The sequence below is a fragment of the Sus scrofa genome, chromosome 9 (genome assembly GCF_054392235.1).
Source record: "Sus scrofa isolate SSC_HxYL_T2T_F1_AM1 chromosome 9, Sscrofa_HxYL_maternal_Yorkshire_Landrace_v2.0, whole genome shotgun sequence".
Taxonomy (NCBI): domain Eukaryota; kingdom Metazoa; phylum Chordata; class Mammalia; order Artiodactyla; family Suidae; genus Sus; species Sus scrofa.
In genome coordinates this window covers 141518312-141532471 of record NC_139391.1, presented here as the reverse complement: position 1 = coordinate 141532471, position 14160 = coordinate 141518312, and the positions used below count along the sequence as shown (strand labels likewise).

Below are 14160 nucleotides of genomic sequence, written 5' to 3'. Positions count from 1 at the left end.
GCGTTGCCATGAGCTGTAGTGTAGGTCACAGACACGGCTCGGATCCCACGTTGCTGTGGCTGTGGTGTAGGTCGGCGGCTACAGCTCCGATTAGACCTCTATTTTGGGAACCTCCATATGCCACGGGAGCACCCCTAGAAAAAGGCAAAAAGACAAAAAAAAAAAAAGAAAGAAAGTTAAACACATTTTGTATAGTCCCATGATCTTGCTCCTAGCTATTTACCCAAGAGAAATGAGAACTGTTCCCAGAAAAACCTGTGTGGCCCTTCTATTCCTAATTTGCCCCAAACTGGGTGAACAGACTGAGGTCCATCCCTACGTGGAATAGGAATCAGTATTAAAAAGGAACAAGCTATTGATTCAGGGACCGACATGGGTGAATCTCAAATGCTTTCTACTAAGTGTGAAAAGTCAGACGTAAAAGGCTGTGTACTGTGTGAGTCCATGTGCATGTGACAGTCTTGAAAAGGCAGATCATTAGGACAGAAAGCAGATCCCTGGCTGCCGGGAGTGGGAACAGGGCACACGGGCCGCTTTTGGGGAGGCGAAGCTCTTCTCCCTCTTCACGGGTGTCATGGTAACACAACCTCTACCTTCACCAAACTCCACCAAGTGGGGATTTTTCTGAAGGCAAATGAATCTCAATAAACCAGACTTAAACATCCTTCAGTGAGCATCTGGTTGTAAAGTCATGTTGATTCAAGCTGCCTCAGGAAAAGGAGAGTTTATATTAAGATATCACAAAGAAAGTGGGTCTCTTTGGACGTTCGAAACAAGAGCTGCAGTTGCTCAGGCTCAGAGAGACAGGAGACGAGCACGTCTGCTTGGGGCTGATTTTCAGCATCTCTCCTCACAAATTGAGCCCACGGCCACTGTGCCTCACCTGGGCTCCTGGGCCAGACCCCCTCCAGGTCCCAGAGGCAGGCACCTGGGCGGGCCATCCTTCTGCCCACTGGCAAACACACGGGACCTTGGGCCAAGCATCATCCGCCAGCAAATCAATGGCTAGGTAGGCAGCAAAGAAGGGGGGAAGTCTGGGGGGCTGCGGACAGTTCCACCCGGGGTGGACATTGTGCTGATGGGCCCATGACCGACAGGTTGTTAGCCTCCCATCACCTCTGCGTACAGGACAAAGGCCTGAGCGTGACAGAGAAGGCCCATCTTACCTTTCCATCCTGCGCTCTTGTCAAGCTCCCAAGGCCCCTATCCTCCGGCCTAGGACTGCGTGATGAAACCACTACTTCGCTCTTTCCCGGCTTTGGTGGGGCCCGGAAACCTCCCTCCTTCTGGAAGTCCTTTTCCTGGGTTCCTTCTTTGCGGACTTGACCACCTGGAGTACTCCGGGACTCTGCGGGGCACTACTGCCCCTGGCAAGCCTCCCATGAAAGCTCCAGGCTCTCCAGCCCCACCCCACCTTGTAGGCCAGGGGCTGCCTGTATTTCTCCTGTTTACAAGATTCAAAAGATGGCCCCGTTTGGAACACTGGTGTGTGTGTGGGGTATTAAAATGCAGACTGAGGAGCTCCTGCTGTGGCGCAACGGGGGGGGGGGGGGGGAATGGGCAGCATCTTGGGACTTGGGTTCAATCCCCCGCCCAGCACAGTGGGTAAAGGATCTGGCGTTGCCACAGCTGTGCCTTACCTCAGGGTTGTGGCTGGGATCTGATCCCTATCCTGGAAACTCCATATACTATGGGGTGGCCAAAAAAAAAAAAAAAAAAAAGAAAAGAAAAAACCACGCAGAAAGGCGACCTGTGTAGGGCAGGGGGGCCCCCCTCCTGGGGCAGGCACTGTGATTGTGTGCTCATCCAGATACTTCCATCGCTGTCTTCCCCGTGCACCCGCAGGGGCAAGGTGGGGCTGCAGGCCCGGCCCCACCATGGGGGCGGCAGTGAGGTCAGGCCACTCTGGCCAAGCATTTCATGGACAGGGTGACATGCCTTCGTCAAGGCTGTTGGCAATGTCTGAGACAGAGCATGAGCCCCAGGGCGCAGCTCTGCGGATAAATTCAGCCCTGCAATGTGGCTTCCCGTGTGGCTCAGTTCACCGAGGGCCCGCTCGGTGCCAGGTGCCCTCCCCGCTGGGATGACACTAGAGCAGCATGTGCCTTCCTTGTCACATGCTCACAGTCAACAGGGGAGACAGGTATTAATCAGTTTGCTACTAATTATAATTCAAGTCTATCAGATTCTCTCCTTTCAGCTGAAGGAGGCTTGTAGCACATGTTTGGATAATCGAATTCCGCACTATATCACACAGGCCTGTTTTCTGTGCTGACACCTGACTGCAGCCCGCGAATCGCTCTCCGGAAACCTCTTGAACACAAAGCCGCAGGGCCTTGGGCAGGTAGGCTGTTTCTCTGGGGTACTTTGCTCCCCCATGTCTCACCACGGCATCCATCTGGGGCTGGAGCACACGGCCCGGGACATTTGGAATCTGCAGCAGGGCAAGGCCCTAAGGTGCAGTCTGCCCACAGGATCGGCTGGCCCGGATCCCTGCTCAGGGACAGCTGCAGCTTCCACAGTCACGACTAGACTGACACGTTGATGAACTTGGACCAGACTGTGGTGCTGCGTGGGCCCTGCCTGGAGGGCGAGGCAGGCAAGGGCTGCGTGGAGTCGGGGTATGTGGGGAATGAGGGCTTGCCCTAGGAATTCTGGGCATCGATGTCAGCGTGAAAACACGTGGGGTCATTTATTTTCATACCTTCTTGGTGGAGCGTAAATGTTTGAAAACCCATGCATTTTGAGACGGATAAACAGGATAACTGACTCCGGAGTGCACTTTGGGATGCGGGGGGAGAAATATTAAAAAGGACATGGTCAGATCAACGGGTAGAATTGCCATATGGACCAAGAATACATACACATATCTTGTCAATATAAATCTACAAATTTAGTAAGTGTACTGTGGCTCCGTAAGGTAACACCCCTGCTCACAGGAAAGATATACCCAAGCGGACAGGGGTGAGGGGGCTGTGGCAGATGGAACTCACCTACAAATGATTCAGGAAATAATAGGTCTCTGTATAACGGGCTCTTCGAGCATCTACGACAAAGCTGCTCGGCTTTCTGGCTGGCCTGGCGCGGGCTCTCCTTGCTGATGGAAGCCTTCAGCAAAGCTGTAAAATTCAAAGCTCATGCAGCCTTGGAAAAGACGGCCCAAGCCTGATTTCTCTTCTCTAATTCGCTCTGGGCCTTGCGCGGACGGCAGGACTCTGTGTTCTGTTGGGTTCTTTCCGGAACCAGCTCCTTCGCATTATTCTCTCTAGGATTTCAACTTAGAGTTTTCTGGGCTTGGACCCATGAGCAGATATTTTCTGGAGGCTTATTTTAGTTACGGGAATGGATGACCTTTGATGCACACATCCCGCCAAAGGTGGGACAAGGCAGAGCTATAAAAAGTGCCCTAAAGGGTTCGAGCAGAATCCTCCCTCCGCACTCACCAGCGACTCGGCCTCCCGCAAGTTACTTAACCTCTGAGGGATTCATTCCCCAGTCCCTACAGTGGGTGTCTCCTAGGGCCAGTGTGGGGCCTAATTAAGAGGACTGAGGAACGTGTGGCACCAAACACATGCTCAAGAAAGCTCAGCTATTACTGCGTCTAGAACATCAAAACCCAGAGGAAGGCGTAATTATTGTTATTACCCTATTTGTATTCGCATTTTGACTCAGCAGAGACAGTCATCGTTATAGCAATGCCAATGGCTCCCATGAATTCCGGGGTTCCTTCTGGCCAGTCGCTGTAGGTTGCGAGGAACACCTCCTTTAACCCCAGGACTTCATCACCGAGGCGGGCTTAGGAGCCCATTTCGAAGATGAGGACTTTGAGGCCCGATGGCCCCGAGACCAGTCCTGAGGCCTCCCCCCTCCACCGCCCGATACTGACACGCTGATGGGAGTCGAGGCTCCAGCCCCTGCTGGCGGCGACTGGACTCTCCAGCCCAGGTAACCGTTGCCCGGGGGCCGCAGCAACTCTGTCTGGTCCTCCCGCTGCGCCCGCGAGGGAGGATTTGGGCCGCACAGTTCATACTTGAGTTTCAAAGAACCGGCTTCCAAATTGCCTTCCAGGCTGGGTCCGATGCGTCCTGCCCGGGTGCCCGAGCCCGGGTGGTCGGGGCCCCGCGCCCCCCGCGCGCCGCCCTGCGCCCAGGCCTCAGCTCCGCCCGCGCTGGCAGCCCCGAGCGGTCCGGGCTGCGGTGGCGGTGGCGGCGGCGGCGGCGGCGGTGGCGGGAGGAGGAGCAGGAAAAGCCACCGGGGGAGGAGGCGGAGGCGGAGGCGGAGGCGGCGGCGGCGGCGGGCGGGGCCGGGCGGATTTAAAGCCCATCGAGGGGGTGGGGAGGCCGGGAGGAGGCAGGAAAGGACGCGAGCGGCGCGCTGCGGCGGGCTGGGCGCTCGGAGGCCGCGGAGACCCGCGCGGAGCCCAAAGTTTGCGCGCAGCCCCCGGGCGGCGGCGCGCGGGAGCCGGGACCGCCCTGCGCGCCGCCCTCGCCCCGCGGGACCCGCGCCGCCCCGGCCGCGCCGAGGGTGGCGGGCGGCCAGGCGGAGGCGGCCGGGAGCGGCGCCGCGGCAGGTACGGAGTTGGTCGCGAGCGCGGCGCCAAGTTACTTTGTGGCCGGCGGGCGGGCGGCGGTCCCGGCGTCATTGTCTGCGCGCTGGCCGCCCGGGCCGAGGACGCCGGGCGCCGCGGGGGCGCGGCGGGCGGAAGGGCGTCGCCTCGGGTCGGGGGCTGCGGCGCGCAAGGGCGGGGACCCGGCGCGGCGCGGCGCGATCGCGACCCCGGGCAGCGGGGGAGCCCGGGCGGCGCCTGCGGGACCATCCCGCCCGACGCCGGCGGCTCGCGGGCCGGGCCGGGGCTGGGACAGGGGCTGCCCCGCCGGCCGTCAGGCCAAGGCCGCGCTCCCGGGCCGCCCGGGGGGTGGGCGCCCTTGCAGCCCCCGTGCGCCCGCGCCGGGCCACTGGGGCCCGGACACCCCCGAGGCGGAGCGCGGCCGGGCCTCGGGATCTCTCCCTTGGGTTCCGCTGGTGTCCCCGTTACCCGCCGCCGCCGCCGGGGCCCAGCCCCAAGTGGAGGGCTCGCGGATTAGCCGCCTGCCCGCCGGGGAAATGTGATAAGAGCTGAACAGAAGGAAATTTCTGATGCAACTCTCCGCCTCTGCCGATCGCCTCTCCAACGCCTGCCTGGCGACAGCCCAGGAGCATGTGCGTTATGGAAATGAGGGTAGTCTCCACTTTTTATTGTGTTCGTCTTTTTTGGGGATTGGAAGAAATGCCAACTTTGTGTCGTTTGCTTTGAAGAAACGGTGGGTCAAGTAGGAGAGCCACAGGTGACTTCGCCGGGGCCTGGATCTTTCTGACGCGTTGGAGAGCAGGCTTTCTTGCAGACACTGTACCCAGCTTCATGCAGGAGATGCGAAGAAAAAGCCCAAACAACTAGTGCTTGTGAGTAAACACGCGTGATTGCACAACTTTCTCTTTGTTGCTGTTGACGAGGCCCCGCGAGGAGCACTTTGTTTCTGAAAAAGCTGATTCCGCCGTTTGGAGCCCCCGAGTTTCAGAAATGGTGCTTTCTTGAACGTTTCGCTCAGTTTTACTAAGAACACATGTCAGCCCAGCAGCACGCTTTGACTGCGGTTTACAGCACTAAGCTGGCCATTTTTCCGCGAGCCGACCTAGACTTTCCCTCCTTCTTTCCAGGAGGAAAATTAGGTAGAATCTAGGTTTCTGCAGCAAAAGCAGTTCTGACTGATGGCAATGGAGGTGTCCTTTAGGGTAGTATTTTATTAGGGAAAAGCCCGGAAAGCAAAGTGTTTCCAGGCGTGATTCTAGGTGAGTGGGTTTTTCTGTTCAAAATCAGAACTGAAGGATGACTGCGCCTAATATTCGAGTTTTCCTGGGAACCCTTGAGAGAAGACGGCCACCGCAGGGAGGGAATTTGAGGGCACAGGGAGTTACGCACCCAGCAAGCTGCGGTGTAACTCGGAAGTGTAGCTACGGATACTTCTGTAGCATTTCCCACTTTGAGAGGCATGTTCAAAGCCTAACTGCTTTTGATCCCTTACAGCCCCCGTTCCCCACTTTACAGGTCTGGACACCAAGGCTCAGGAGGTTCCTTGGCATGCCCAGAGTCACGTGGCCAGCAAATGGCAGAGCCCAAGCTTTCGGGTTTTGTAGGTTTTTGGTTTTTTTTCAGTCCTGTGTGGTTCATGCTCTGTACAAGTACATCGGCCTCTAAAAGAGAAATGGCCTCGCAGCTTCCCCTCCAGTCACCCACCCGGGGAACCAGGAGGTCCTGTTACCATTCCCACGGCCCCCACCTGCCAGGTTTCTGCCTGCCACCAGGCTGTTATCAGTGTTTTCTTTTGTCCACTCACTTTTTGTCCTTACATACACACTGATGTGAGAGGAAACTCATGTAGTCATGAGTCTGATACGGTAGTTTTGCTTATGTAATTACAACTGTGTTTTAATAAAAAGTAGGCGTTCCCGTTGTGGCTCAGCAGGTTAAGAACCTGACATAGTGTCCGTGAGGAGGCGGGTTCGATCCCTGGCCTCGCTCGCTCAGTGGGTTAAGGATTCAGTGTTGCTGCAGGCTGCGGCCTAAGTCAGAGAGGCGGCTTGGATCCAGTGTGGCTGTGGTGTAGGCCGGCACCTGCAGCTCTGATTCGACCTCTGGCCTGGGAACTTCCCTGTGCTGCAGGGGCGGTCCTAAAAAGAAAAATTAAAATAAAATAAATTCAAATAAAAGCTGCATCCCCCTCAAGTCATCTGTCCATACTGCCCTTGGTCTGCACTGCCTGAGGCAGTGCTGGACTGGGCAGAATGCCTTTCATTGTGCACCGGGAGCCCGGTGCTGGGCAGGTGCATGCCAGCTGCTTGTCCAGGGTGGGAACCCGGGGTAGCCTGGCCCAGTTACAGTGAACATCTCTGTGGACGTTGAGGAGCAAATGAAGACCCTAAAAGTTGGTCCAGAACTTTGGATTTGGGTGATGTGGCTGCTCTGAGCCTTCACATCGTCTAGAAACCGAAGTCGTGCGTAAAGTCACTGTGCCTTCGCCTTCATCTCAGAGCTTTGGAAAATCCAGGGTGGGGAGTTCCCTTCATGGCTCAGTAGAGAAGAATCTGCCTAGCATCCATGAAGACGCAGGCTCGATCCCTGGCCTTGCTCTACTTGGGTTAGGGATCCGGCGTTGCTGTGAGCTGTGTAGGTGGCTCAGACCTGCTGGTAGCTGTGGCTGTGATGTAGGCCAGCCGCTACAGTTCTGATGCGACCCCTAGCCTGGGAACCTCCATAGGCCGTGGGTGTGGCCCTAAAAAGACAAAAAGGCAAAAAGAAAGTCCAGGTTGGTATATTTGATGGAACCTAATGCTTAAAGTTGGCATGATTTAAGGAACTTATTTCTTTGGAATTCTGTCCAGCTGCTGGCTGCAGGGGAAGAGGACCCGTGCCCAGTGGGAGGGCGCATTTGAGTTCCTGTCCAGGGTGGGCCGGCCTGCTGGTCAGAACTTTGCCACCGACCGCAGGGAACTCTGTCCTGCCTCCTAGGATGGAAGCTTGCATGTTTGTCGCTTGGGGCGTGACCCCCTGTGTCTGTTCTCAGGCTGTTAAACCAAGGTGGAATTAATTGCGTGGGTCCAGAAGGAGGAGGTGCTTTCTTTGTCCCTCCTCCATGTGCTCAGTCATGGATTCAGAATTGAAGCAAAACTTTTCCTGCCATTTGAGAACGTATTTCGCCTGTCTTAATTTTGGTTACCTGTGGACGACGGGGAGGTTATGGAAGACATTGGGATGCTCAAGCTGCTCGGTAGGCAAGGCTTGGCACACAGGTGCTTTGGTCTGTGGGCCAAGAGCTCCGTCCAAGCGCCGGCTGGCTTATGGTGTGCTGGTGTTTTAACCGCACAGTTCTGTCTGTTGCCCCACCTTCTCCGTCCAGCAGGGAAACTCTGGCAGTCGACTGCTCCCTGTGACTTTGACGAGCTTCAGAACCGACCTCTGAGGAGTGGGCTTTGTCCATGTGCTCCTGGCGATCACGGGCCCTGGTAAATGGCAGGAGGTAAAAGCAGGTGAAGCTTGAAACCGCCCGCTTGTGGACAGGCTCCTGGCTTTTCTTTCATGATGTAAGGAAAAATGGTATGACTGGTTTTTGAGATGGCACCAAATAAGAAGCCACGTCCCATAGTTATCATCTCAGGGGAGTTTCTGCTGTGCCTCGGTGGGTTAAGAACCTGACCTAGTGTCTGTGAGGATGTGGGGTTCCATCCCTGGCCTTGCTCAGTAGGTGAAGTATCTGGCGTTGTCGCAAGCTGCGGCATGGGTCACAGATGCGGCTGGCATCCGGTGTTGCTGTGGCTGTGGCATAGGCTGTACTGCAGCTCCAATTTGACCCCTAGCCCGGGAACTTCCTTATGCCACAGGTGTGGCCCTAAAAAGAAAAGGAAAGAAAAATCATGCTGGAGGTGGAGATGAGTGCTTGTGACTTTCTGCCTTGGGACCACGCCAGCCTCATGGAGACCTGCCGTTTCTGCTTGTGCGATGGGAGAGATGGGCTTGAGAGTGAGAGCAGCCTTGCTTTTGCCCAAGTGCTGGTCTGTCCGTTTAGGAAAAGGGGTGGATGTCGAGGCCGAAATAACTTCTTTGCCCCGACGTCATGGTCTTGCTTTGGAATCCCGGCTCGGAACACGCGGCTGAAGGTGGTTGCTCATGTCTGCAGGCTACGGGGAGAGCTGGAGAAGTGTTTCTTGTTTTTCAGCTATCGCATTCACCTGTGGACTCGGGGGAGCCTTTCCTTGATTGCTCAGACCCCAAATTTGCGATCATCTCTGGGCTCGCCCTCCAGGGTGGACTCTCTGTTGCTGCATCTCCCATGGGGACGCGTGCCGCCATCCTGCTCCCTTTGGCTCTGCCTGGGTTGGTGGCCATCCTCACGGCCCCACGAGGCAGGCTGCCTCAGTTGGATCCCTGGTTCTTCCAGTTACTAGCTGGGTGAGTGGGTTCCCCAAGCCCATGGATAAAGTGGGGTCCCAGGGGTGCCGACCTGTAGGGAAGGAGGGGCGCCGCTGGGTGTGGGGGAACCTGCCGGTGGCAGCAGCTCCGAGATGCTGCGTCTGTGACACTCAGCCTATCTTAGAGCAGCTGGCGCGCTTGGTTGTGCAGCGTCTGGGTTAATTTGCAGGGTCTTTCTTCGCATCAGAAAGGAGACTCTGCTTTTTGTGTTTTTGTCTCTGCACCTGTGAGCTGTGCAAAACCTTGTTGCATTAACCGTAAGCTGCTTGGCGCGCCAGTCGCTGTGAGTGTGACGCCTCTTCTGGCCTCTGAGCCGCAGACAGTTTGAACTCCGCACAGGTGCGGTGCCATGAGCAGAGGTGGCCAGCGGGCTGGAGACCTCGCCTGGCTGCTGACCGCTTGAACCAGACCGCAGTGAGGAGCAGGCATCACTGGTTGGTTCTTTGCTTCTCTGTGACCGGGAGCAAGAGACGTGTAGCCACTGAGATGATGGAGCTCAGACAGGCGGTGGCGCTGGGCGTTTGCAGAGCCAGGCCACGGGGCATCCGGCTTCAGGACCTCCGGCTGGTCAGTGTGTGGGGTCTGCAGAGGCACTCAGCCCAGCTGGGACTGAGACGAGTGCAGGCCAGTGGCTGGCTGTGCCCCGGGCATGGCTTTTGCGCCCCGTCCGAGGGCCCTGCAGGTGGGCAGCCCTGCATCTCCCTGAAGTCCTGGCTGGGTCTTCAGGCCAGGTCAATGGGCCCGGGTACGAGCAGCTGCCATCTTGCCTTGTCCTGTGGGTCTTAGGGCCCTGGGCACAGAAAGAGCTTGCTATGTTTGGCCCTCTTCACTGCGTTATTGTCACCGCAACTATAGGCGGGCCTGGCAGAGGGGACCCTCCATGGCGTTGCACTGCCCGGGGCTCTGCCTGGTGGGCCCAGCTGCCTGGCTCTGTCTGTGCTCCCTGGGGTCTGACGCTGGAGGAGAAACCAAGACCAGACCCGAGGACCCCCGTGGGCCCAGCCGTGAGGGACCTCCGCCACCGGGTCACGTTCGAGGTGCTTCTCGGAGGGCAGACCCTGCAAGCTCTCACTTCTCTGATCAGTGAGGTCTTTGGCTTCTTTTTCCTTTAAGCTTTCATCTCTGGGAGTGTCTTTTCCCAACCTTTTATGAGAACCCGTTAATATAAGAACTTGTATTCTACCCCATGTCCAATGGTAATATTTTTAGGATTTCCTGCTCCAAGAGGCTCATAGTGACCAAAAGGCTCTTGGGGCCTGAGGAACGCATACCCTCAGGAGTTGGTGCAGTAGCATCATGCCTATAGGAGGTCTCGCTGCCTAAGCATGTTGCCTGCAGTAAACCCGGGACCCTGCTTGGTGATCTGCCCATGGGCCGGGAGGTGGAGCTGGTGACGTGCAGGGCCCTCCAGGTGATCTGATGGGCAGCACAGGCTGTGGGGGCTACTCGAGAGCCTCCGGGTGGCTTTTTCTGGAATGCCGCTGCTCTCTTGTGAAGAACCGTGTGGATCCCTCACAGCCCCTTCAAGGATGTTTCCAGATAAACAAGCACCTGGGACCTCTGTGCATCACCCTCGTGGAGGAGGGTAAGGCTGGCCGGGCTTCCTGCTCCCTGGTTGGGTCATCCCTTACCTGCAGGTGTGGCCTGGCCCCCTCCCCACCCCAGGGCCTGTAGGTTCACAGTGGACGCAGCTGGCCCCCCTCGGGCCCCATTCTCCCTGGGTGGGGCCCTGACCTCTGCTCTCCTGTCCTGGCCTTCCCAGACAAGGTCTGCCCCTTTCAGGGGTCACTGGCTTTCTAACCCCTCAACACGCAGGGCAGGCTTTTGAAATTTAGTTTTTATTTTTTGGCCGCACCTGTGGCATGCAGAAGTTCCGAGGCTGAAGGTTGAACCTGCGGCACAGCTGTGACTCAAGCCACAGCGGCCACAGTGCTGGATTCTTAACCCACTGCGCCACTGAGCGAACGCCTGTTTTTTTTAATCAGTGGTAAACGCACATATAGTGTCAGGAGGCAGGTCCCCGAAGGAAGCAGGCTTCTCAGCTGACCTTTTCTGAACTCACCTCCACATTTTGGCGCAGATGTCTCTCGGTGACAAGGTGTCTCAGTGCCTGTCGCCTGCCTTACCTGCCCCCACCCCCCACCCCCAGACCCCAGCCTCAGGGAGGGTCTTTGGCTTCCCTGCTTAGAGCTGGGGAGGCGGACCTCTGTCCCCCCCCACCCCCATCCTTACCTGTGCTCCGGCTCCCACGGTCCCTCAGGTGGGTGGCTGGACCAGCGCACGCTGCTCACGGGCAGCAGCTCTGAACGCTGCGTGTGGTCGAGCCGCAGGGTGGACTCCGAGCACTGTCACTGTCTAGCGGGACGTCCTGTGTTCCGCTGGAGTTGGACTGGCATTTGCTTCCTCGTGATGTCTTTAGCACCTCCTACCCCCGCCCCGCCCCAGGCTGACCCAGGTGTGCAGATACTGTCTCAGACGCCTTAGGTATCTGGCCAGTTGTCTCTTCATTCCCTCCAGACGCCCTGCCCAGCTGTATCCTGGCATCGTCCTTCTCCGGCGTCCTGGACATGCCCTTTATTCTTCTCTTGGACCTAAAGTAGTGATTCTTCTCTTCTGGTTTCTTCCCACAATTTGATGGAGAGTGATTCATAATAGCTTCCTAAAAAAGGGACATTCCTTTTGTGTCTGAAAATGTCCTTGCTATACTCTTCACTTTTCAGTGTTTTTTTTTTCTTTTCTAGGGCTGCATCTGTGGCATATGGGGCTTCCCAGGCTAGAGGTCCAATCGGAGCTGTAGCCGCCGGCCTACACCACAGCCACAGCAATGCAGGATCCAAGCCGAGTCTGGACCCACACCACAGCTCACGGCAAAGCCAGACCCTTTAACCCACTGAGCAAGGCCAGGGATCGAACCCGCAATCTCATGGTTCCTAGTCGGGTTCGTTCACCACTGAGCCATGGTGGGAACTCCTTCAGTGTTTTTTCTTTTCCTCTTCTTTTTTTTATGTCTGGAAGCTTGTAGGATTTTCTTTTTGTGTCATTATTCAGAAACTCCTTTTTGGAGATGTGCCTTATTGGGGTTCTCTGTCTATCACAGGGCATGTCAGAGGCCTCTTCAAGCTGGAAGTTCAGGTCCTCGGGCTGGGGGCCTGTTTTTGAATTAATTTCTTGCTTTCTTTTTTTCCATCTTCCTCTTCTAGAGTGGCTTGCTTTGGTTGCTGGCTGCCTGCGCTTGTTCTCTCATCTTTTAGCTCCTCTCTGCATCTGTAGGGTTCTAACATGTAGAGTAAATCAACTTGATTTTTTAACCTCTTTTTTTTAAAATGCATTTTATTTTATTTTTTGTTTTTTGTCTTTTTAGGGCCATACTCGCAGCATGTGGGGGGTCCAGGCTAGGGGTCGAATTGGAGCGGTAGCTACCGGCCTACACCACAGCCACAGCAGTGCGGGATCCAGGCTGTGTCTGCGACCTACACCACAGCTCACGGCAATGCCAGATCCTTCGCCCACTGAGCGAGGCCAGGGATCAAACCCACGTCCTCATGGATGCCAGTCGGATTCATTTCTGCTGTGCCATGATAGGAACTCCCTTTTTTTCTTTTTTGATGATTGTTATTTTTGCAACTTTGTTTTTTGGGGCAGTTTTACATTTACTGCAAAATTGAGCAGAAAATGCAAAGATTTCCTCCCTCGTCGCAGCCCAGCCTCCCCTGCGACACCCTCCAGAGGGGGTGTTTATTAGAGTTGGTGAGTAGACAACACATCGTTACCCCAACTAATTCTTCTTCTTGTTTCATAGGTGCACTGTTTTAAAATGTCTTTCTGAACATATTAGTCACCTTTCTCCCCTCTTTTTGCTCACAGCTCCTTCTTTCCAGTTTTTATGTTATTTATTTTTCTGCCTGTGTGGGTCTGGCTTATCCAGAAAGCAGAGCCCTTGGCAGCCCAGAACTCTCCTGCCTGGTTTGTTTGGTGTGCCAGTCTGGGGAAGCAGCTGTGGGGGGGCAAGGCGGGGGAGCCTCCAGGACAGAGAAGCCGGACGGCCCGGCCCTGGGAGGGAGCAGAGTGAGGGGAAGAGCTGCCAGCTGGTGCCTGTTCCCTCCATCGACCCCTGGCACAAGCCCCCCTGGCACCCCTGCTTGCCAGCTACGTGGGTAGGCCACCTTGGCCTTGGGCTTGTCACTCCTGTGCCCCAGCAGTGGCCAGACAGAGGCCCAGACCGATGAGGCTGATGGGGTGGTATCTGATCCATTCCACTTGGCCCTGTCTTTGGGGTTCAAGGCTTTGCTTCGAGGTCAGCCCTGCTGTGCCACCCACTTGCAAAGGCATCATTGAGAGGCTGATGATGGGTTTCAGGGTCTGGCTGACTGGTTGCCCATTGAATGGGGAGCCCTGGGGACCATGTCTTGGGCCTTTTCCAGGGCAGCTGGACTGTCTGAGGAAGCCTCCTTTCATCCTGACAAGTAGGTGGTGGGAGCACTGCGGGCCTCAGGGTCGCCCATTGGCTGCGCTGGCCCACCTGGCTCAGTGTGGTCCCCAAGACCCAGAGCCTGTTGCTGCTTCAGAGGAGAAACCCGCCTGCCGGGGGGCAGGGGTGAACATGGGCATTTGCGTGTCCTGCCGATCCTTGGACTTTCTGGAGTCCTCTTGCACTGACCCTGCCCTCCTGCCACCTTCACAGATGGACGGCAGGCCTCGTTCTTGATGCTTGGGCCTCTCTGTGTGCAGCCTCCCTCTCCTCCTCTGGCTTAGCCTTCAGCTCCTTTTCTTTTCTTGTTTTTTTGGCTGCTCCCTTGGCATGTGGAAGTTCCCTGGCCAAGGATCAAATCTGTGCCACAGCAGTGACACGAGCCACTGCAATGAGAAGCCCAGGTCCTTAACTCACTGTGCCACCAGGGAACTCTCTCTCTTGCATTTCTGAGTCAGCTGCCCCTTGCCCGCTGGCCTGCCAGCTTGTATACCTTTTATAAAAGGAAATTTTTGTGAAGTTCCTGTCCTGGCGCCTGGCGCAGCACAGGCGTGTTTGGTCATTTGATGAAGAGCTGCTTTTCCGGATTCCTTGCCCCGCACTGCACTGTTTTCCCTCCCACTCCTCCACCTCCAGGAACTCTGGCTGGGAGCCCCGGTGTTTCTACGGGGGGTGTGGGTCTGCCGAGGGA

The 14160-nt window shown here is 56.4% G+C and overlaps 1 protein-coding gene across 20 annotated transcripts in view; it reads left to right on the top strand.

Annotated features, from left to right (window-relative positions):
* The first annotated feature begins 4195 nt into the window (after nucleotides 1–4195).
* Nucleotides 4196–14160, top strand: part of GRB10 (growth factor receptor bound protein 10) — a 160258-nt gene continuing 150293 nt past the window's right edge. For 8 of the 20 annotated variants that reach the window (XR_014814227.1, XR_014814226.1, XM_084974067.1 and 5 more), the window contains exon 1: nucleotides 4343–4570. The gene's annotated coding sequence lies outside the window, so the exon portion shown is untranslated. 20 annotated transcript variants of the gene reach the window in all.